This window comes from Mus caroli, unplaced genomic scaffold (genome assembly GCF_978045245.1).
Source record: "Mus caroli unplaced genomic scaffold, Mus_caroli_1 scaffold_10, whole genome shotgun sequence".
NCBI lineage: Eukaryota > Metazoa > Chordata > Mammalia > Rodentia > Muridae > Mus > Mus caroli.
The window spans coordinates 53,779,260-53,804,143 of NW_028227265.1; the positions used below are offsets into that span (position 1 = coordinate 53,779,260).

At 38.4% G+C, this 24,884-nt stretch overlaps 1 protein-coding gene across 1 annotated transcript in view; it reads right to left on the minus strand.

The window, feature by feature from the left end:
* Positions 1 to 24,884, minus strand: part of Iqcm (IQ motif containing M) — a 513,003-nt gene that overhangs the window by 26,065 nt on the left and 462,054 nt on the right. The gene's annotated exons all lie outside the window — the stretch shown is intronic.

Consider the following 24,884-nt stretch of genomic DNA (forward strand, 5'->3'; position numbering starts at 1 on the left):
CTATGCATTGCACAGCCTGAACTAATATATTTTTAAGTGCATATTAAATTTACATGTCTAATTTGGATGTAACTTTTATCTCCATATGGGGGCTTGCTTTAGGACCTACTGTGTACTAGAAAATGGGGATGATATCAGTGATGTGCTATGTTCATGAAGGAAATTTTTATAACTTTAGACATCTTTTATCTATTTTGCACCCATAACATCATACTAGAGGCAGTTAACCCATGAAAATTCAAAATATATACATCCCCACCTGTCCCTCCAAAGGTAGACTGCTGATAAGTACTTTCAGATAAGGGCCTGGAGATGCCCAAGAAAATAGAGCCAAAAATAGTAAGTGAACAAAAACGTTCTTCATTGTGTGTGTTGAAAACTATTGTTTTAGCAATTGCTTCCATTTATCTAGTGATGCTCTATGAATGCTGGTTTTGGTGGCTCTGCAATTGTCACAAAGATAGAAGTACAAGGCTGTGGAGCAAGGTTAAGTGAGGAAAATAAATGTTGTAAATCCTTGTGCAGTCCACTAAAGACCACTGAACACAAACTCGCTCACCAGATTTTCAGGGGGAGAGGGTGGATTAGCTGTTGGTATCAAACTCTGGACTTTTATATTCTACCTGAAGTGAATACTGTCTATAGCTATGTGTCCTGGGATGGGGAAAGCTGAGCATTAACAAAAGCAACAAGCAAATTTGCAAAGAAAAGAAAAGAAAGCTGAGAGACCCTGTGACCTGAGAAAGATAGGGAGAGTAGGTCAAAGAATTTTCCCTGGCCCATAATCTCATGTGCATGGCTGTACATTCTACAATTAGCTTTCCTGTTCCAGTGTGCTCTCAACTCTTCTTTTAAGATGAACATTCTTTTAAAAAAAAAAAAATTTTAGATATTTTCTTGATTTACATTTCAAATGCTATCCCAAAGGTCCCCTATACCCTCCCCCTGCCCTGCTCCCCAACCCACCCACTCCCACTTCTTGGCCCTGGCATTCCCCCGTACTGGGGCATATAAAGGTTGCTAGACCAAGGGGCCGCTCTTCCCAATGATGGCCGACTAGGCCATCTTCTGCTACATATGCAGCTAGAGACATGAGCTCTGGGGGTACTGGTTAGTTCATATTGTTGTTCCACCTATAGGGTTGCAGACCCCTTCAGCTCCTTGGGTACTTTCTCTAGCTCCTACATTGGGGGCCCTGTGTTCCATCCTATAGATGACTGTAAGCATCTATTCCTGTATTTGCCAGGCACTGGCAAAGCCTCACAAGAGACAGCTATATCAGGATTTCAGCAAAATCTTGCTGGTGTATGCAATATGTCTGCATTTGGTGGCTGATTATGGGATGGATCCCTGGTGGGGCAGTCTCTGGATGGTCCATCCTTTTGTCTTAGCTCCAAACTTTGTCTCTGCAACTCCTTCCATGGATATTTTATTTCCTCTTCTAGGGAGGAATGAAGTATCCATGCGTTGGTCTTCCTTCTTGATTTTCTTGTGATTTGGAAGTTGTATCTTGGGTATTCTATGTTTCTGGGCTAATATCCACTTATCAGTGAGTGCATATCAAGTGACTTCTTTTGTGATTGGGTTACCTCACTCAGGATGATATCCTCCAGATACATTCATTGGCCCAAGAATTTCATAAATTCATTTTTAATAGCTGAGTAGTACTCCATTGTGTAAATGTATCCATTCCTCTATTGAGGGAAATCTGGGTTCTTTCCAGCTTCTGGCTATTATAAATAAGGCTGCTATGAACATAGTGGAGCATGTGTCCTTATTACCAGTTGGAACCTCTTCTGAGTATATGCCCAGGAGAGGTATTGCTGGATCTACCAGTAGAACTATGTCCAATTTTCTGAGGAAATGCCAGGCTGATTTCCAGAGTGGTTGTACCAGATTGCAATCCCACCAGCAATGGAGGAGTGTTCCTCTTTCTCCACATCTTCGCCAGCATCTGCTCTCAGCTGAATTTTTGATCCTAGCCATTCTGACTGGTGTGAGGTGAAATCTCAGGGTTGTTTTGATTTGCATTTCCCTGATGATTAAGGATGTTGAACATTTTTTCAAGTGCTTCTCAGCCCTTCAGTATTCCTCAGTTGAGAATTCTTTGTTTAGCTCTATAACCCATTTTAATGGGGTTATTTGAATTTCTGGGGTTCAGCTTCTTGAGCTCTTTGTATATATTGGATATTAGTCACCTATCAGATTTAGGATTGGTAAAAATTCTTTTCCAATCTGTTGGTGGCCTTTTTGTCTTATTGACAGTATCTTTTGCCCTACAGAAGCTTTGCAATTTTATGAGGTCCCATTTGTTGATTCTTGATCTTACAGCACAGGCCATTGCTGTTCTGTTTAGCAATTTTTCCCCTGTGCCCATGGCTTTTCCCCATTTTCTTCTCTATAAATTTCAGTGTCTCTGGTTGGTCACTTATATATGCTATCATATCAGCTGCAAATAGTGATATTTTGACTTCTTCCTTTCCAATTTGTATCCCCTTGATCTCCTTTTGTTGTCTAATTGCTCTGGCTAGGACTTCAAGTACTATATTGAATAGGTAGGGAGAAAGTGGGCAGCCTTGTCTAGTCCCTGATTTTAGTGGGATTGCTTCCAGCTTCTCTCCATTTACTTTGATGTTGGCTACTGGTTTGCTGTATATTGCTTTTATTATGTTTAGGTATGGGCCTTGAATTTCCTGATTTTTCCATGACTTTTATCATGAAGGAGTGTTGGATTTTGTCAAATGCTTTCTCAGCCTAAGATGAACAGTCTTATCAATTCTGTTGCTTAAGATTCAGCTTGATGGAAGTACCTTCATGTTGTTCAGACTTGGTGTACTCATGTCTTGCAATCTCTGCTTCAATGTATACTCCTCATTTTAAAATTCATATTTCTATAACTTTACTTAGGAATTTCTCCCATTTTTCTCTTTTTCACATTTCCCTTTCTTCTTCAGCTCAATGAATCTCGCCACCTTACTCTTCAGACTTAGTAGAGTTTAGATCCTGTCATGTAATTACATTCAATCTCAGAGCATGTTCTGCTAGCTCTGTCTTCTAAATATGTTATATGGCCCCTTGTCTTCACTGCCAAGTGCATGTCATTCCGCATCTTCGAAGCTCTTATTGGCACCTGCTTGGATTATTAAAAAAGCCTTTTTGTTCCCTCACTGCTGGCTGATTTGACTGATTAAGAATGGTTTTTACTGTGTTTCCTATATGGGACTTGAGCACCTTTGGCCCTCGGTCTTCCAAATAGCTTAGTCCTTGGGCATGTGCCAGGAAGGTTGCCATCACCCCGGCTCTGAGAGCCAGAATTCTTGCTTCTTCTGCTCATTTTATATACAACAACCAGTGTAAATCATACTTTTATTTTCTTTTTATTGCATTTGTTTGTTTGTTTGTTACTCTGTTTTTCCAGAGGCTTGCTATGTAGCCCAAGCTGGCAAAGAATTCAGGCCTCCTGCCTTAGCCTCCTGAGTGCTGGGACTACAGCCCAGCTCATGACACCCATGATCAACACTCAAATACAATTTCCATTTCCTTCTTCCTAAACATTAAAATCATTAAAACACCACCCCCACACATACATGTGCTCAGATCCCTCTCATCCTTATCACTAATCCTTGCCCAAATTCACTTTCTCCTACTATGTAGTCTCCTCTGCTGCTCCTGAAGCACTTTAGATATGCTCTGCTAAAGGCTTTTTTATTTTGATGTTGTCTCTTAGAATTTTTCAAGTATCAGTTAATCCTTCTCCATTTTCTTTCAAGTGTTTGTTCAAATGTTACCACCTGCCCTCACTATCTCCCCATCCTGTTCCCTCCCTCCCTCCCTCCCTCCTGCTCTCCTTTCTTCTCTCTCTTCCTTGCCTTCTTCCTTCTCTGTCCCATTCTCCTCCCTCTCCATTTCTCTTCTTCCTAATTTTTGTGTTTGGACTTGAACCCAGAGCCTCATGTATGGTAAAGCAAGTGTTCTACCATTGAGCTGCATTCCCTAATGTTCAAATGTCGTCTTCTGAGTATAATACTCCTGGCTATTTCCTATGGTTTGGACAAATGTCCTCAGAGAACCACATTTACAAGCTCTGCCTCCAGAGTCAACTTATAGGGAAGTGGAATGTTTAGCTGTGTGTAGTGGAAATCCCTATGTCTTTGGGAATATGTGCTTGAAGGAGAATGTTGGGTCTACATTGCCTTCGTTACTTTGCTTCTGGGTTCAAGGAAGTGAGCTTTGTTTAATTAGATAAACTATTAGAGTTCCAAAACAATTCGCCATTTGATCTTGGACTGTAACCTCAAAAAATGTAAACAGGAACAAATCTCTACTCTTTAAAAAGTGTGTTTTCATGCTCCACTATGTTCATAGCAGCCTTATTTATAATAGGCATAAACTGGAAAGAACCCATATGTCCCTCAACAGAGGAATGGATATAGAAAATGTGGTACATTTACACAATGGAGTACGCCTCAGCTACTAAAAACAATGAATTTATGAAATTCTTAGGTAAGTGGATGGATCTGGAGGATATCATCTTGAGTGAGGTAACCCAATCACAAAATAGGTCATTAGATATGCACTCACTGATAAGTGAATATTCGCCCAGAAACTTAGAATACTCAAGATACAATTTGCAAAACACATGAAACTCAAGAAGAAGGAAGGCCAAAGTGTGGATACTTCATCCCTCTTTAGAATGGGGAACAAAAACACATTAAAGGAGTTACAGAGACAAAGTTCGGAGCTGAGATGGAAAGAAGGACCATGCAGAGGCTGCCCCACCTGGGAATCCATACCATAATCAGCCACCAAACCCAGACACTATTGCATATGCCAGAAAGATTTTGCTGACATGACCCTGATATACCTGTCTCTTGTGAGGCTATGCCAGTGCCTGGCAAATACAGAAGTGGATGCCCACAGTCATCTATTGGATGGAACACAGGGCCCCAATGGAGGAGCTAGAGAAAGTACCCAAGGAGTTGAAGGGTCTGTAACCCTATAGGAGCTATATGAACTAATCAGTATCCCCTGAGCTCAAGTCTCTAGCTGCATAGGTAGCAGAAGATGGCCTAGTCGGCCATAATTGGGAGGAGAGGCCCTTGGTCTTGCAAAGATTATATGCCCCAATACAGGGCAATGCCAGGGCCAGGAAGCAGGAGCGGGTGGGTTGGGGAGCAAGACGGCGGGGGGCGGGGGGGTGTATAGGAGACTTTCAGGAAAGCATTTGAAATGTAAATGAGGAAATCTAATAAAAATTTGTTTTAAAAAAGTGTAGGTTTAGATATTTTTTTTTATCATTACAGAAATCTGTCCAACAAATCCTTACATTTAAATTGAACCACTGTGTATCTTCAGGATGTTTACTTGCTTTCTGGCATCTTCCACCCCACTGTTGTATCTTGAACCAGTATATATATATGAACTAATATGTATGTATATGAACTATATGTATATGTATTTATATGTGTGTGTGTGTATGTGTGTGTGTGTATGAGTGTGTGTGTGTATGAGTGTGTGTGTGTATGTGTGTGTGTGTGTATATATATATATATATATATGGTTTGTACAAAAACATAAATTATTTATTGACAAGGATTTCAGGGTCTATTTGGATCACAGTGTTCCTAGTGGTTTTAAAACAGAATAGCATAAAACAGATTGTCAATACAGCCTTGGAAAAATGAATGAGTGGGTTCGTATGATAAAATCTTCTTGGGTGCAGCTGGGGAAATGGCTGAATTGCACAGTGTATTTGCTCCCACTGTCCTAGTTTCTTGGAATGTGGCCAGCTCTTTACTTGGCTTTGTTCTATTTAGATTCTACATCTGTGTAGACTTCTCTTCCAAAATTTAGGAATGTATAGTAATTTAGGGAGTGAAAGTGTTGTTTCTGTAGATGCTGTAAACCACTTATAATGAAATTGGCATCAGGTCCCCATTTTAATATGTCACTGTGGCATATTATAATTCTAATTTATACCCTAAAGTCTTTCTAGTTGTAGAATGGGTACTTTCCTGGGTCATTTTTCCCCTTACAGAACTTAGATAAAAGCTCATGGTGTATTTGGCATCTGATAGCTCATAGTTATCTTCTGGAATGAAAACCCAGTGTCAGAGAGAAGAACTGAGAAGCCCCCTGCTGAATAGACAGGGATAATCTCTTCCCAAACAGCCTCTGGGTGCTAATGAAGCAATGATAAAGGCCCTATTATGTGATTGTTTTCAGGGATATTGTTCACATTAAGTTTCAGTGATACCAAAGGCAGAATCACCCTCTGGCTTCAATACATCAGAATAATAACAGATTTAAACTCAATGGTTTTGCTAATGGTTGGTGCATCTAGTTTAGAGCAGTCATGCAAAAACTGCAACTTAAGTTTTATTTTTAGTCTTATTTTGACATCACTGATCACATCTTTGAGCACAAAGAAAGAAAACATTTTTACTGAAGCTTCATTACATATCCCAACAGTATTAAAAGTAAGTGGAATCCTTCACCTGTCCTAGGGCTGATAGAAATACTTACCATTTTTTAACCTCTTGAGTTATGCCCTCATAACTAGATGTCTGGTTACATCTGCAATTACTTTCTTTCCCTTATGAAGACTCTATGAATAATGCCATGATAAGCAATTGGGACAAATTTTTACTCAATACAATTTGACTTATTCATAAATCTAGAAACTTTAGAACACACCTAGTCATTAACTAGTGTTTGCTACTCTTCTTGATCTTAGCAAAAAAAAAAAAAAAATGCCAAAAAGTGATAATTAAGTTAGGTTTGAAGTCATGTGTGAATAATGAATACTTCAGTGTTTCTCCTAGGATATTATAGAATTCAGGGACAGAAAGTGGTTCTATTATCAGGTTTATAATGTTCTGTCTATTAACAAGCCATATTCAACATAAGTATGACTATGAAAAATACCACAAAGATTTTGAAATTTTTGATTATTCAGCTACAAAACTGATTAATACATTTGAAAGAATAATTTCTCTCTAAACTCACGATTATAATCATTAACATTAAATATGCTTTGAGAAGGTTGACTCTTGGTGGAAGAGGCTGATGCCTAAGCTCTCATAGACTCTCAACTTTTAAACACAAGAAGGAAGATTGAAAGTGTTTACCTCTCTCCAGGTCATGTTCCATTTTCAGTTGGGTCAAGAACAAGCATTACAGACTTCCTGAGAGTCGGGAATGTATGTAGTATTTCTGCAGCTCTTGTTTTTATAATCTTACTTAAATAAACTGCATATGTATTCTTTAGATTTTCCCAATATCCACTTGAAGTTTAACTTCTCTGCTTAAAGGATAAGACAAAGGAGGGAAAAGTGAAAACCTCTATCTGCTACTGCTGTTCCTCAAACAGAAGTTTGGAGAGAACATGAAGAGAGCTCAGGACTTGTGACAATAGCTGTATTTCTGGGCTTAGGTCCTAACATGGTCTTAATCTGACTCTCAAACCATCCTTTTAAGCATATCTACCACTAAAGGCCTTCCAAGTGTTACAATGTGACTACCTAGAATAAGTTAGCATGACAGTCCTTAAAGGCCTCATGGGAAAACAGAGAGCTGAAGACAAGCATAGTGAAGAGGTGACAGTCACCACTCCCTTGTGGAAGAATGACAGGGAGGAAGGAACAAACCACTGTGACAGGATGAGTCAGGGGGAAAAAATTAATAGAGACAGCAAAGCTCCAGTTCAGGAACTCTCAGAAGCCAAGTCTTCCCAGCCACAGCTCAGAGCCAATGGGTCGACTTGATAAATCTGTCCAGCCCAGCATATTCAAAATCGCCTCATAATTTTTTCCAAAGAAATATTTTCTTTGTCATGGTATATATTTCATCCCTTGTTTCTAGTTGGAAATTCAAGTTAAATTTGACCATTGTTAAGTGCTTTTATTTTAATATTACTCTCAAAATATATTTCAAATAAATACCAATCTTTTTATCATCTCCATGACAGTCCTAATTCAAACAACGATCCACCACACCAACTGTTGCATTACTGTAGCATGAAGAACCATGCCTAAGCACTTAGAACATACTAAGTGCTCAATATATACACTCCAGTGAATAAACTATAGACTGAAGCATGCTGCCTCCATCCCATTTTCTCACCCGCCTGTAATTAACACATTCTTCTGGGAAAACGGGTAATCTCTCATATCTCAAATATGATCATCTCTTACTAAAACCACTGCACTGGTTTCTCATTGCTTTTAAGGAAAAATTAATAAGACTTGGAAGGTCCTAGATGAATGGATTAGTTAATGCTCTATTTTGTTCAAAATAAGACAAGAAATGTGACTCTGCTCATTTGCAATTATCACTATGATGTCATTGCCAGGTTGAATAATTGGAAACACCAAATGTGCCATACTTCAATAGATACAAGAGGAGACAGAGGAGAAATGAAAGCAGAGAGGGCTCACAGGTCATACCTTTAATAAAAGTTAAATAATAAACTCTCAAGTACAAAATAGAGAAACTTTATAAGAAATTCCATATATTCCTCATATAGATGTCACTATTACTATTTTTTTTTTCTGTACTTTAGAAATTATCCTGGACCTCATGTTACCCATTCCAGCCTGTGATAATTTGAGTGTTGGGGTCTGTAGCTGGGTCAGTGATTAAGAGAACCTGTCCCACAAGCATGACCTGAGTTCATACTTCCAGGGCCCTTGTGAAATAACTAGGCATGGCTGTGTGCCCATAACTCCTGTTTTGGGGTAGGCCAGGTATATCCTAGGAGCTAGCCTTGCTGAAAGTGTGAGCTTCCAGTTCAGTAAGCAGATTTGTCTTCAAGGAATAGTGGAGAGCACAATAGAGGAAGATACTGAATATTATTCTACAGCCATGGAATCAGGCTGCTTATGTAATGCACATAAAACCACACATGAATAAATAAAATAGTAAATAAAGTACCCTTAGTACTTTAAAATAGTAAAGAAAGTACCATTTCTTAAACACTACAAATATATCATACAAAAGAGTGACTATTGCTTAATGTTATCGGATGCCATAGTCATACTTTAATCTGTTGTAATTAACTGATTTTTTCTTATGTATTTTAAAAGTTAGATTGGATACCTTGCTGTTGTAAGAGCAGGCCCTTCACTGCCTCCCACCCAAAAAATAAAAAAGCCAATTGGCCTTGTACTAAGAGCCAGCCAGTCTTAACCCCTTCTCCCTGTCCCCCTGCCTTTCACCCAAAATTGTGGATAATTATCAGTTCAGTGTTATTCTAAAATTGTTTAGTTAAACTCAGCCAGGGTTCCAACGCCCTACTTAAAATGTAAACAGGTAGCTACCTATTCAGCACTAATTAGCATTATAAAGTCAGAGCCTACAGCCCAGTGCTGCTATTCAGTCAGTGCTTTTAAGACAGTCTCAGCCAGATACAGTTTACCATTAGAATAGTTAGGGAATCCCACGGAAATAGGTTTTTTTTCTTTAGCCCTAGGAACTCAGGCAGAACTATTGAACATAGATAATTTTTCTGCCACAGGCCACCCCTTTTTTTTTTTTATTTTTGTTTTGTTATCTAATGGGGGGAAATGTGGCCTCCCTTCCCCCAGCCTGGAACCTGCCTGCTCAAGGGTGGAGCTACCGGCTCATTCGTCCTGCCACGCCTACCTACTGCTGGAACCTGCCTCTGCTGCCTGGAGTCACACACGTGTTCGTCCTGCTACTGGACCCTGAGTTACTTGGCGGGAAATTGGGTTCCCTCCCCCTTCCTTTATAAACTGAGTGTCTGGAAATATTAAATTGAGCCTCGATCAGAACTTGTTGTCCTGGCTTCATTCTTTTCTTCCGCCCCATCTAGTTACCTCTCTTTCAGCCTGAACTGCCATTTTCAGTTGAACCGTTCGTGTTGTGGACCGCGGGCGGGCCGCAACAGGTTTCTAGAGGTGTTTCTCAGGGGTCAAGTTTAACATGCTTAGCCATTAGTGAAAACCAAATCAAAACTACTTAGAGATTCTATCTTGAGCCTGTCAGAATGGCTAAGATCGATAGCACAAGTAACAGCTCATGGTAGTGATGATGTGAAGCAAGGGGACATTCCACCATTGGTAGTGGGAGTGCAATCTTCTACAGCCACATTGGAAATTAATTTGGCATTTTTTTTTTACCAAATTTTGGGAATTTATCTACCTCAAGACCCAGATATACCACTTCTGGGTATATACTCAAAGGACACTCCATTCTACCACAAGGACACTTGCTCAATTGTATTGGTAGCATCTTTAATTGCAACATCCAGAAATTGGAAATAACCTGGCTATACCTCAACTGAAGAATGGAAAATGTGGTACATTTATACAAAGGAGTATTTCTCAGCCATTTAAAAAAATCACATCATGAAATCTGCAGATAAATGAATGAAAGTAGAAAAAGTCATCTTAAAGTAATCCAGAGACAGAAAGATAAACATGGTATGGACATTCACTGTAAAGTGAAGGATAATCATCCTACAATCCACAGACCCTGAGGGGCTAAGGAACAAGGAGTGCACAAGGGGGTGTGAACACATGAATCTCTCTGGGAAGGGAAATAGAATAGATATGGTGGACTGGGGGCAGATAGGGCCAGGAACAGGAAGAATCAGGAAGAAGTTGGGGGAAGATGAAGGGAGAAAGTTCTCAGAGAGACAACTGGAATGGGGGGGGATTTGAGGGGTGAGGTAGACATATAGTGCAGTGGAAACTCCCACTGCTACAATGCTGACCCTAGCTAAGACTCCTTGTAAGGGAGGATACAGAGTCTGAACACGCCATCTTCTGTAACCAGGCAAGATTTTCAGTGGAGGGATTGGGTTCACAATCCAGCCATAAAACTTCTGACCTACATTATGTGCTGCCTGCAATATATGCTGGGGTAAAAGTGCTGCAGAAATTGTAGGGCTGGCCAAACAATGACTAGTGCAGCTTGAGACCCATGCCATGAGAATGAGCTCTCCCCTGACACTGCCTGGAGGGCCAGAAATCACATGCTAGATAGCTCAGGAACCTAGGTCAGAACCAAACACAACTGGAAAAAAAATGAAATGATTCCTAATGCTATTCTGCTATACTCATAGATTGGTGCCTTGCCCAATTGTCATCAGAGAGGCTTCACCCACAACTGATGGAAATTAATGTAAAGACTTACAGCCAGACATTAGGTGGAGCTTGGGGAATCCTGAAGAAGAGGGGAATGAAGGATTATAGAAGTCATAGAAGTCAAGGACACCACAAGAACATGACATACAGAATCAGCTAACCTGGGCCAATAGTCACTCATAAAGACTGAACCAACAATCCAGGAGTATGTATGAGTCTGACCTAGGTCTTCTGCAAATGTTATGGTTCCTTAGCTTGGTCTTCTTGTGGGATTCCTAACAGGGGGAATGGGAGTGGGATTGAGATATCTCTGGTTCTTTTGTCTGCTTTTGGGATCCTTTTCCTCATACTGTGTTACCTCTTCCGGGCCTAATATGAGAGGAAGTGCTAATGCTTAGTCTTGCTGCAATCTGATATACCTTGTTTGTTTCATATTCCTTGGAGGCTTGCCCTTTTCTGAAGGGAAATGCAGGAGGAGTGGACTTGAGGAAGAAAGAGGTGGGGGTTGGGGAACTGAGAGGTGATAAAGGAGAGAAGACTGCAGTTAGGATTTAATTTCTGAGAGAATAAATAAATAAATAAATAAATAAATAAATAAATAAATAAATATAAAAAAGAGGGCCTGATTCTCCTGTAGAAGACCAGATTGGTTCCCAGCATCCATGTAGTGAGCATCTGTAACAACAGTTCCAGGAATCTAACACCTTTTCTGGGTTCTGTGGGCACACCCATACTGACACAACCCCAACACATATATACATGCATGCACCTACATACATGTGAACACAGAGTAATAAAAGTAAAATCAATCTTTTTTTTTTACAAAAAGAATTAAGATCCAATTAAAATCTACTCCTTACATTTGGTTATGTGTCTAAAACTCTTAACGTAGGATTGTGTTCACCTTTCAAGTATTTTACACACTGATATAATGAAATTGGGTAGTCCTTGTGCAGAATAGCCTATAATACAGACTTTTTTTAAAACATTTTTTGTTGCTCCCAGCACAAATTATTACCTGAAAAGAATTTTCAACCAGAGTTCCAAGAATAGTGTATATGAAATGGGAACATAGTAGTTGTTGTTATACTCTTCGTAATGCTAAAATAGCTTTTGGGTTGGGTCATATCTTAGTCTGTTCATATGCTTTGGCAGAATACCATGTACTATGTAGCTCGATAAACAACAGAAATGTCCCTATTTTAGGGGTTGTGAACTCCACAGTCAAGATGCCAGAAAACTGTGCAGAGAGGTCTGACCCTTCAGTCCCTCAATGGCTTCTTCTACCTGAATCCTCATATAAACATGCTTTCTTGGGAAGAATCTCATTCATCAGACTGCATGTTTGTGACCTGGTCATTCTCCAAAAGTCCCCGGCTCTAATCACCTGAGGTTTAGGAATTCAGCAGATGAATCTTGGGGCAACCCAAATATTCAGACATAGTATGTAGAGACAAATGAATTCTACTATGAAATGTCTAGTCTTTTGCTAGCTAGGCTCATTTAAAAATCATCTTGCACTGAATACACTTTAAGGGTTACAAGATGAAATTATTTTTACATTTATTTGATAAAATTTCTTTGTAAAATATTCCTTTACTGTCTAAGACTTTTGTTTACCTTAAAATTTTGATCATATAAAATAAGAAAATTATGCTAAATGGTTTTACTAATTAGCATACAAAGTAAGGAGTTTTCTTTTGTCATTCCATACACATTTTTATTAGTCTACTCCTTCATTCCCACCCACCCCTATTAACTTTCTCACATTCTGCCATATTGTATGTATTCAATAACAATCTTTTCACCTTCTAATGACTTCCTTAAAAACAACTCCACTACAGTTTCCCTTGTAGCCTCATTGTTATCTGAATATAAATGCCTACTAAAGGTAATTGGTGCTGCTGGAGGAGACTAGATTGGTGCTGCTGGAGGAAATAGATCACCAGGAGTTGACGTTCAGGTTTTATAGCTTGGCCAACTTTAAGTCATCTAGTTCATTTCTATGCATCATTGACAGCATTCTCTTATTAACTGTTAGTTTCTTTAAGGACTGTGATGTTTGCCCCTTATTCAATCAAGAATCTTATCTTTCCACTCAACTCTTAATTTTATTCTTGCTAGATTTATAGCTTCCATTGATATATTCAAAGAGCAGAGGAGGTTTTGCTTGTTAGTTTCTACTGTTTTATTATTTTTATTCTCTAATCTTTATATACAGCACTTTTCCTTGCCTTGGGTATAGTGTTATCTTTAATAGAATTGTAATGTAGAAGGCTAGGTTAATGCTTTAAGAGTCCGAGCCATTCTCAGTTAATTTGCTCCCCCCTCTTTCTGTGTGTGTGTGTGTGTGTGTGTGTGTGTGTGTGTGTGGGTGGGTGTGTGTGGGTGTGTGTGGGTGTGTGTGGGTGTGTAGAGGTGTGGGTGTGGATGTATATCTGTCTGTCTATCTCCCTTTCCCTCTCTCCTCCACTCTTCTTTATGCTTGTTGATTAAGATATATGCTCTCAGCTAATGCTCTAGCACCATCCCCACCTGCTTTGCAAACTATATATCACAAAATAAATGTCTTGGTCGTTATATTTTAACAGAGAAATAGACAAGTAACTATGTTGATCTCTAAGACTAATTTCTACATTTTTTATAATATTGAATTTATGTGAAAGAGTAGAGAAGTAAAACACACATCAGTCACAATCCACAAACTATTGTCTTCTGTTTAAGCAATGAAAATGGATATGGACAAAGGTTATTAGGAAAACACAAATAGGAATAAAAGGTTGAAATAAAATTCTAGTTATCTGTATACCTGCTGACTCAGGGGGTAGAGTTACTCTTTAAACTTTAGCCAGTCTGAATAGCTATGAAAGGAAGACAGAACAGAAACCTTGACACTACATGAGGTGAAAGGTTATAACTGTGATCTCCTTGTCATGTTTTTGGAAGATCTAATCTCAGTGAACAAAAGGACGAGATAAGTATATTTCTATAAAAGAAAAGAACACAGAAACATACCTGATTTGAATAAACACAAGGCAAAACCACAGCTTCCCACCCCATCTTCACAATTATCTTCACTGAATAGCCACAACCACATTATAGTTCTTACATTGAACTGTTAATATTTATATTTTCATTAATATTTATAGTTTCAGAAATACTATAAAACAAACTTATAGCTGTTCTGTTAAAAAGAAGATATCTGAAGTCCTTGGAAAACCCACAACAAACATTTTCTAAGCAATTCAAAACATATACAATGCTGCAGGAAACAAGTATCCATCAATGAAAGTGTTATGACCCCTTCAAGATGTAGACTGCCAAGAAATATCATTTTAAATCATGTACCTTAGTGAAAGTTTAAGAAAATACAATGAGATAGAAGACATGAACAAATAGTAAGATACTATTAAAATATCAAGTGTAAAAAAACAGAAATATAATGAAATAAATCATAAGCTTTCACTTAATAGCAGCTTATTGTTGAAGAATAAGTAGTATATAACAAATAGGTAAAAATAAAAATATAAATTAAAAATATAGAAGATAAATTATGAGATATTAAAAGAAGCATAAGTATTCTTTATATAACCCAACAGGAAATTTTAAAAAGAAAGATTCACTAAGCATGTACAATCATGAGGCTCTAAAGTTCATCCATAGAAGACATGTAAAATAGCCAGAAATAGTTACACAAGATTGTAAACTAGGGAGACTGAGGCAGATGGATTCCTGAGTCTTCCTGGCTAGGTAGCCTAGCCAAATTAGCAATCTCCAGGCCAATGAAAAAGCTGTTTCAAAAGAAGAAAGTGGATAGCATCTTGTATAACAACATCCAAGATTGACCTCTGGATTTCCCATGCATGTGTGCATTCACATACACATGCACACACATATATGTATATGTAAGACAGAAACCTACATACACATGTATCCCCCACATTCTGATGCAAACAGAAAGATTAAAGAGGATATCAAGCTGTCCTACACAGCTATAGTAATAAAACTCACTTTGTATTGTCATAAAAACAGACACATTGATCAATGGAATCAAATCAAAGACTCAAACATAAATCTACATGCTTATTTTGAATAAAGAGGCCTTAATGGAAAACCAAAGCATATTCAACAAATAGTGCTGGTCTAACTGGATGTCTGCATGTAGAAGAATGCAAATGGATTCATATTTTTCACCCTGCACAAAACTCATGTGAATCAAAGACCTCAATATAAAACCAGATACATTGAACCTGATAGAAGATTAATTAATTTTGGACACATTGGAACAGGAGACAACTTCTTGAACAGAACATTGACAGTGCTGGCACTAAGACTGATAATTAATAAACGGGACCTCATGAAACTGAAAAGCTTCTGTAAAGTCAAGGACAGCATCAATAAGACAAAATGTCAACGTATAGAACGAGAAAAGATCCTCACCAACTCCACATCTCATAGAGGACTAATATCCAAAATATATAAAGAGCTCGATAAACTAGACATCAACAAACAAAGTAATCTGGATAAATGTGTACTCCAAATTAAAATGGAGTACATTTATCCAGAAAGTTCTCAACAGAGGAATCTCAAATGACCGAGAAGCTCTTAAAGTAATGTTCAACTTCCTTAGCTATCAGGGAAATTCAATTCAAAACTACTTTGAGACTTCATTTTATATCTGTAATTATGGCTAAGATCCATAACACAAATGGCAAGTCATACTGGAATGGATGTGCAGCAAGGGGAACACTTCTCCATTGCTGGTGGGAATATAAATTTTTACAGCCACTATACAAATCAATATGGCAATCTAAGTACCTCAAGATCCAGTTATACCATTCTTGGGACATGTACCCAAAGGATGCTTGATCCTATAAGGACACTTGCTTAACTATGTTCTTAGCAGCTTTATTCAGAGTAACCAGAAACTGAAAACAAGCTAGATATCCCTCAATCAAAGAATGGATAAAGAAAATGTGGTATTTACACAATGGAGTATTACTCAGCCATTAGGGAAAAAAAAAAGACATGACATTTGCAGCCAAATGGATGGAACTATAAAAAATCATCCTGAGTGAGGCAATTGAGACACAAAAAGACAAACATGGTATGTACTCATTTATAAGTGGGTATTAACTATTAAGTAAAGGATAATCACACTATAATCCACAGATCTGGAGAAATTAGATGAAGAGGAAAGGGCTAGAGTAGATCTCCCTGGGAGTGGGAAATAGAATAGATTTTTGTGGGTAAACTAGGGACAGATGGGTAAGGGAATAGGAAGGATCAAGTCAGGGAGGGAGGGACAGAGAAAGAGGGTATGGGGAGTGATGACCTTAATGGGTGACAATGTGAAAACCTAGTTCAGTGGAATTTCCTAGAACCTACAAGAATACCCCCTTGTAATGGAGGATATGGAGTCTGAACCTGTCATCTTCTGTAACCAGGCTAGGCTCCCCATGGTGGTACTGGGACACTAACCCAGCCACAAATCCTATAACCCATTACCTGTACTGCATGAAAGATGTCCTTTGGCAATGGTAACTCAGAGCTTGTGGGGGCAGCCAACCAATCACTGGTCTAATTTAAGGCCCAAGCCATGAGAGGGAGTCCATATCTGACTCTGGCATTCTTCTACATGCAGACATCCAGTTAGACCAGCACTATTTGTTGAATATGCTTTTGTTTTTCCATTGAGGCCTCTTTATTCAAAATAAGCATGTAGATTTATGTTTGAGTCTTTGATTTGATTCCATTGAAGTGTGATGGAGTGGCAAATAGTTAGTCTGCTTTGACTCCCTGAGGGTCACGAGCATGCTGCACCCACCCAAGAGCTCTGGATTCACAAATGAAAGACAGACAGACAGACAGACAGACAGACACACACACACACACACACACACACACACACACACACCAGTTAATTTTGATATGCCTTGACTAGCTCAATGGTTGGGCACTTCTACACTTCCCCAGTTAGCATACACTCCCATTGAAGTATTCCTGTCTTAACACTTTCTAAATCTATATTTTTTCTTTGCCACCCTGTTATCTTCTATGAAGCACCCACATGGGACCACTTCCCCTTTGCACCTCTATTGCTGGATGATTTTTCTCCTGTAGCTCTTAAATCTAATCCGTCTGCCTCCAAGTCATGGAAATTCTCCCTCTCTTCCAATAAAGTTTTGTTGAAATTTACTTAGATGTAACCTCTCTGTGTGTTTGATTTTCTCTTTGTAAGTTTTTTTAGATTATGTAAATGGTAACATAACTTGAGAGATGTATTTCTCCCTGTATTCTGATGAGCACTGTTGAAGACCTTTCAGTTTGTTCCTATTGTAAATACTTATGTGTTTTGCCTCTTCTTATTGAAGAATTGGTACAATGCTCATATGGTCCATCTTCCATAGTAGTAATTATATTTCACATTCTGAAGAGCTAATTTGATTGATTATAAACAGTTTATCTAACCTCATTTTTAAATGTACTGATTTAAATACCTGGTTATTAATTCACGTCTGAGGAATTGCATATTTCTAGAGAATTGTCTTGACTGCAGTTGTACAGTTATACTGCCTAAAGGCTCACATGGCTGAGCACAAGCAAAATAATTTTTGAGTTGGCTTGTAATTATACTGAGACAGAAAACATTCTGGAAATACAAAAGTACAAACTAAATGGAATGCCAAAGGGTTATATATCACTTCTCTTTAGCCAGCTAAAAGGAAATGGAAAGAGCACGTGTCCACAAACACATATATAACAGTATTCCACTGAAATCTGAAAACTCTAAAGCCACCAATTCAAATGGGTAAAGATGTCACAAAGTAATACATATAAACATATCTATAGCTAACATTTGTTTTCAGCATATATTCTTGCCAGAAAAACATGGTAACTATGAATAAAATTCCAATTTCACTGCCACACAAAAGGCTAATCTGCCTCCAAATCCAGGGCATTGGGGGTAGTGTATATACAAAGCATTGAGGGTGCAGTATATACACAGCATGAGGAGTGTTATATGTTGTAGTGTTGAATGAGTTTTTTAAGTTGAACCAGAGCCATTTCATATGCATCTAGAGATTTACTTTTGCAATTGTGGTAACTGTACTATAGAGATATAGAAATATAATTTTCTGAATATGGATTTCAGGCAAAAAAAAAAAAAACAAACCAAACCTGTAGAATTAACCAACTTGAGGCTTAATTAAGTGCTGCTCTTCTGAGAATGGTTATGTATGAATACCCTGGATTTAATGCATTCTTTAAGCTTAGTTTTGTATAACAAAGAATAGGAAATACAAAAGTACAAACTAAATGGAATCCCAAAGGGTTATATATCACTTCTCTTTAACCCCTGGGGAATTATACAACCTACCTGTCATGGGGTTGTCTGTTCTCTGCCAAAGAATAAGAGTGAATGTTAAATTATTCTAAGTAGCTCATTTCAATTACCTCCAGCCATATCTACCAGGAGACAGGAAAGTATTTTGGGAACAATAAAGTGCTATGCAAATGCTAGTTGTTATAATTAGTATTAAGACCTGTTCTCTATTCCCAGCAGAGGAAAATGGCTAGACATGTTGCAACTTTTAAAACTCCTGGTGTCTCTGAAAACACTAACATGTTTTTCTCCAGTCTTCTCTATACACATAAAACTCAAACTTTAAGTTTCAAAATTGGCCTTTGCAAACTGATTTCATCCTTCCAATAGAACAAATTATCATGCCAAATTACCATGCCATGAATTTAAAACTTGTAGGCAGTTCTTTTTTTTTTTAAATGCTGACTTTTGTTACATTTTTATATTAGTAATAATTTTAAAACCAGGCAAGGTGACTCACACTTATAATCCCCGACCTTACAAGGCTAAGATAGAAAAATTGTCACAAGTTCAAGACTCATGTGGGCTACATGAGGGGTACTGAGCTAGTGACAATGTGAGCTCCAGTCTCCATGTATAAAGAAGAGGGAAATGATGAATGTATAGAGGGAAGGAAGGGAGAAATATTTTTTAATTTTCTTTTTTTTAATTCATTACTTTATTTATTTACATTACAAATTTTCCCCCTCCCAGTCCCCTTCCCAGAGTTCTTCACTCCATCACCCCATTGGAAGTAATTCTTCCTGAAAACCCAGCTATACTATTCCTGGACATATACCTAAGAGAAATATTTTTTAAATGTGCAAGTATTAGTATTTTTGAACTACAGAAAAGTTAAAATACCACAATGATCGCTGCATTGTCAATTTGATTTAACAATTATTGGCTTAAATTGCTGTGGCTGTCCCTGAAATCTCTTAAAATTTATGGGATTATTATTATGAGTTTCTATTTATCTCCCACTAAAATACACACACACATACACAACACACACAAGTACATATGTATACATATATATACATATATATTCACAGTATATAAAATATATGTAATATATACATATAGAAAGATAAAGAGATAGATACAGATTAGATATAGACATAGATATAGAAAATGTTACATAAAGGAATGGAGCATAAGAGAAAACAGACAGTATAAAATGATAATTAAATTCAAATGAAAATATTTAATGCAATTCTTTGGATAAGTACCCAGTAGTAGAATTGTTGAATCACTTAAAATTGTAACTTATTGCTATTCGCATATCAATTGTTAAGGATAATTTTCATCTTTTGATATTGTGATAAGAACATGTCCCATGGAGCTTACCCTCTGAACACAACTCTAAGTAGACATTCTATTATTATTGACTGAACATACAAAGCAGGCTCTCCAGAGGTCCATCTTATCAGGTAGTCACTTTTATGCCTTCTTGTTGATTGGCAGTTACTCTTTACTCAGGTCTCTTTGCTCCCCGGGAAGCCACTGTTTCAGTTTTATGCTATTGTCCTACAGACTTAAGCATTTCCAATATCAGTATAAGTGAAGTTGAGGAATATTTGACTGTTTGTTCTATGTCACTTAGTATCATGTACTTAACTTATTCATACTCTCCCATAGTGCAGAATTTACTTCTTTTTAAGACTGAATTCTATCCAACAGTTTGGCCACATATTTTTTTATACCCATACATGCATAGATAGACATTAGATTGTTCCCATAGCATGCCTATTGTAAGCAGTGCACTGATGAACATAAAAATACTAATATTTTAATTCATTGCAGTGCTTTTGGGATAAGCATTCAGTGGTTGAACTGCTGGATCATAAAGTAACTCTAATTACATTTTTTAGGAATCTCCATATTGTTTCTAAATGGATTATCTATTTTCAGAATAAGAGAGAAGAGGACCATTGATTTGGAAACACATATTCAAGTTTAGTAGGTAATGGTCATTATCATTAGACAATCACATGTCACCAGCACTTCATAAACTAAGTATACAACTTGTCCAATAAAGCTTTACTATGTAAAATGCTATAGCATATAGGTATCTATATTACTTAGATAATTAATACTTTTATTTGTTAGAAATATCCCATGCCATATGATTATTTTGACAAAACTGTGTTTATTTTTATGGTATTTGAATAGTTTACTTTTTTGTAGATTCTTTTCTTTTTTAATATTTTTTATTAAATATTTTCTTTATTTGCATTTCAAATGTTATCCCCTTTCCTATTTTCCCCTCAAAAATCCCCTATCCCCTCTCCCCCTTCTCATCAACCCACCTACTTCTATTCCTGGTCCTGTCATGCCGCTATACTGGGGCATAGAACCTTCACAGGACATAGGGCCTCTATTCCCATTGATGACCAACTTGGCCATCCTCTGCTACATTTGCAGCTAGAGCCAAAAAATCCACCATGTGTTTTCTTTGACTGGTGGTTTAGTTCCGAGGAGCTCTGGGGGTACTGGTTAGTTCATATTGATGGTTCCCTGGGTAAATTTTCTTGTTCCTTCATTGGGGACATTGTGTTCCGTGCAATGGATGATTGGGAGCATCCACTTCTGGATTTGCCAAGCACTGGCAGAGCCCCTCACGAGAACGTTATATCAGGTTCCTGTCCACAAACCTCTTATTGGCATCTGTCATACTATCTGGGTTTGGTGGTTGTTTAGGGGATGGATCCCCAAGTGGGGCAATTTCTGGATGGTTATTTCTTCACTCTCTGATTTGAACTTTGTCTCTGTAAATACTTCCATGGATATTTTGTTCCCCTTTCAGGGAAGGATTCTTAGCTTCTGGGCTAATCTCCACTTATCAGTGAGTGTATATCCTGTGTGTTCTTTTGTGATTGGGTTACCTCACTCAGAATGATATTCTCCAGATCCATCTATTTGTCTAAGAATTTCATAAATCCATTGCTTTTAATAGCTGAGTAGTATTCCATTATGTAAAAGTACCACATTTTCTGTAACCATTCCCCTCTTAAGGGACATCTGGGTTCTTTCCAGCTTCAGGCTATTAAAAATAAGGCTGCTATGAACATAGCGGAGCATGTGTCCTTATTACCAGTTGGAACATCTTCTGGATATATGCCCAGGAGAGGTATTGCTGGATCTTCCAGTAGTACTATGTCCAATTTTCTGAGGAACCGCCAGACTGATTTGCAGAGTGGTTGTACAAACTTGCAATCCCACCATCAATGGAGGAGTTTTCCTCTTTCTCCACATCCTTACCAGTATCTGCTGTCACCTAAGTTTTGATCTTAGTCATTCTAACTAGTGTGACGTGGAATCTCAGGGTTGTTTTGATTTGCATTTCCCTGATGATTTTGAATGTTGAACATTTTTAGGTGTTTCTCAACCATTCGGTATTCCTCAGGTGAGAATTCTTTGTTTAGCTATGAATCTCATTTTTTGATAGGGTTGTTTGATTTTCTGGAGTCCAACTTCCTGAGTTCTTTTTTTTATTATTATTAGGTATTTTCCTCATTTACATTTCCAATGCTATCCCAAAAGTCCCCCATACCCACCCCCCACTCCCCTACCCACCCACTCCCCCTTTTAGGCAATGGCATTCCCCTGTACTGGGGCATATAAAGTTTGCAAGTCCAATGGGCCGCTCTTTCCAGTGATGGCCCACTAGGCCATCTTTTGATACATATGCAGCTAGAGACAAGAGCTCCGTGGTACTGGTTAGTTCATATTGTTGTTCCACCTATAGGGTTGCAGATCCCCCCAGCTCCTTGGGTACTTTCTCTAGCTCCTCCATTGGGGGCCCTGTGATCCATTCAATAGCTGACTGTGAGCATCCACTCCTGTGTTTGCTAGGCCCCGGCATAGTCTCACAAGAGACAGCTATATCTGGGTCCTTTCAGCAAAATCTTGCTAGTGTATGCAATGGTGTCAGCGTTTGGAAGCTGATTATGGGATGGATCCCTGGATATGGCAATCACTAGATGGTCCATCCTTTCATCACAGCTCCAAATTTTTTTCTCTGTAACTCCTTACATGGGTGTTTTGTTCTGAATTCTAAGAAGGGGAAAAGTGTCAACACTTTGGTCTTCGTTCTTCTTGAGATTCATGCGTTTAGCATATTGTATCTTATATCTAGGGTATCCTAAGTTTCTGGGCTAATATCCACTTATCAGTGAGTACATATTGTGTGAGTTCCTTTGTGATTGGGTTACCTCACTCAGGATGATGCCCTCCAGGTCCATCCATTTGCCTAGGAATTTCATAAATTCATTCTTTTTAATAGCTGAGTAGTACTCCATTGTGTAAATGTACCACATTTTCTGTATCCATTCCTCTGTTGAGGGGCATCTGGGTTCTTTCCAGCTTCTGGCCATTATAAATAAGGCTGCTATGAACATAGTGGAGCATGTGTCCTTCTTACAGGTTGAGATATCTTCTGGATATATGCCCAGGAGAGGTGTTGCTGGATCCTCTGGTAGTACTATGTCCAATTTTCTGAGGAACCGCCAGATTTATTTGCAGAGTGATTGTACAAGCTTGCAATCCCACCAACAATGGAGGAGTGTTCCTCTTTCTCCACATCCTCACCAGCATCTGCTGTCATCTGAATTTTTCATCTTAGCCATTCTGACTGGTGTGAGGTGGAATCTCAGGGTTGTTTTGATTTGCATTTCTCTGATGATTAAGGATGTTGAACATTTTTTCAGGTGTTTCCCTGCCATTCAGTATTCCTCAGGTGAGAATTCTTTGTTCAGTTCTGAGCCACATTTTTTAATGGGGTTATTTGATTTTATGGAGTACACCTTCTTGAGTTCTTTATATATATTGAATATTAGTCCAGTATCCAATTTGGGATAGGTAAAGATCCTTTCCCAATCTGTTGGTGGTCTTTTTGTCTTATTGATGGTGTCTTTTGCCTTGCAGAAGCTTTGCAAGTTTATGAGTTCCCATTTATCGATTCTTGATCTTACAGCACAAGCCATTGCTGTTCTATTCAGGAATTTTTCCCCTGTCCCCATATCTTTGAGGCTTTTCCCTACTTTCTCCTCTATAAGTTTCAGTGTCTCTGGTTTTATGTGGAGTTCTTTACTCCACTTAGATTTGACCTTAGTACAAGGAGATAGAAATGGATCAATTCACAATCTTCTACATGATAACAGCCAGTTGTGCCAGCACCATTTGTTGAAAACTCTGTCTTTTTTCCACTGGATGGTTTTAGCTCCCTTGTCAAAGATCAAGTGACCATAGGTGTGTGGGTTCATCTCTGGGTCTTCAATTCTGTTTCATTGGTCTACGTGTTTGTCACTATACCAGTACCATGCAGTTTTTATCACAATTGCTCTGTAGTACAGCTTTAGGTCGGGCATGGTGATTCCACCAGAGGTTCTTTTATCCTTTTTTTTTTTTTTTTACATATTTTCCTCAATTACATTTCCAATGCTATCCCAAAAGTCCCCCATAGTGCCCCCCACTTCCCTACCCACCCATTCCCATTCTTTTGGCCCTGGCATTCCCCTATATTGGGGCATATAAAGTTTGCAAGTCCAATGGGCCTCTCTTTCCAGTGATGGCCAACTAGGCCATCTTTCGATACATATGCAGCTAGAGACAAGAGCTCCGGGGTACTGGTTAGTTCATAATGTTGTTCCAACTATAGGGTTGCAGATCCCTTTAGCTCCTTGGGTACTTTCTCTAGCTTCTCGATTGGGAGCTCTGTGATACATCCAATAGCTGACTGTGAGCATCCACTCCTGTGTTTGCTAGGCCCCTGCATAGTCTCACAAGAGACAGCTATCTTTGGGTCCTTTCAGCAAAATCTTGCTAGTGTATGCAATGGTGTCCGCGTTTAGAGGCTGATTATGGGATGGATCCCTGGATACGGCAGTCTCTAGATGGTCCATCCTTTCATCACAGCTCCAAGCTTTGTCTCTGTAACTCCTTCCATGGGTGTTTTGTTCCCAATTCTAAGAAGGGGCACAGTGTCCACATTTTGGTCTTCATTCTTCTTGAGTTTCATGCGTTTAGCAAATTGTATCTTATATATTGGATATCCTAAGTTTTGGGCTAATATCCACTTATCAGTGAATACATATTGTGTGAGTTCCTTTGTGATTGTGTTACCTCACTCAAGATGATGCTCTCCAGGTCCATCCATTTGGCTAGGAATTTCATAAATTTATTCTTTTTAATAGCTGAGTAGTACTCCATTGTGTAGATGTACCATAATTTCTGTATCCATTCCTCTGTTGAGGGACATCTGGGTTCTTTCCAGCTTCTGGCTATTATAAATAGGGCTGCTATGAACATAGTGGAGCATGTGTCCTTCTTGCTATCCTAGGTTTTTTGTTATTCCAGATGAATCTGCCGATTGTCCTTTCTAATTCGTTGAAGAATTCCTGAGT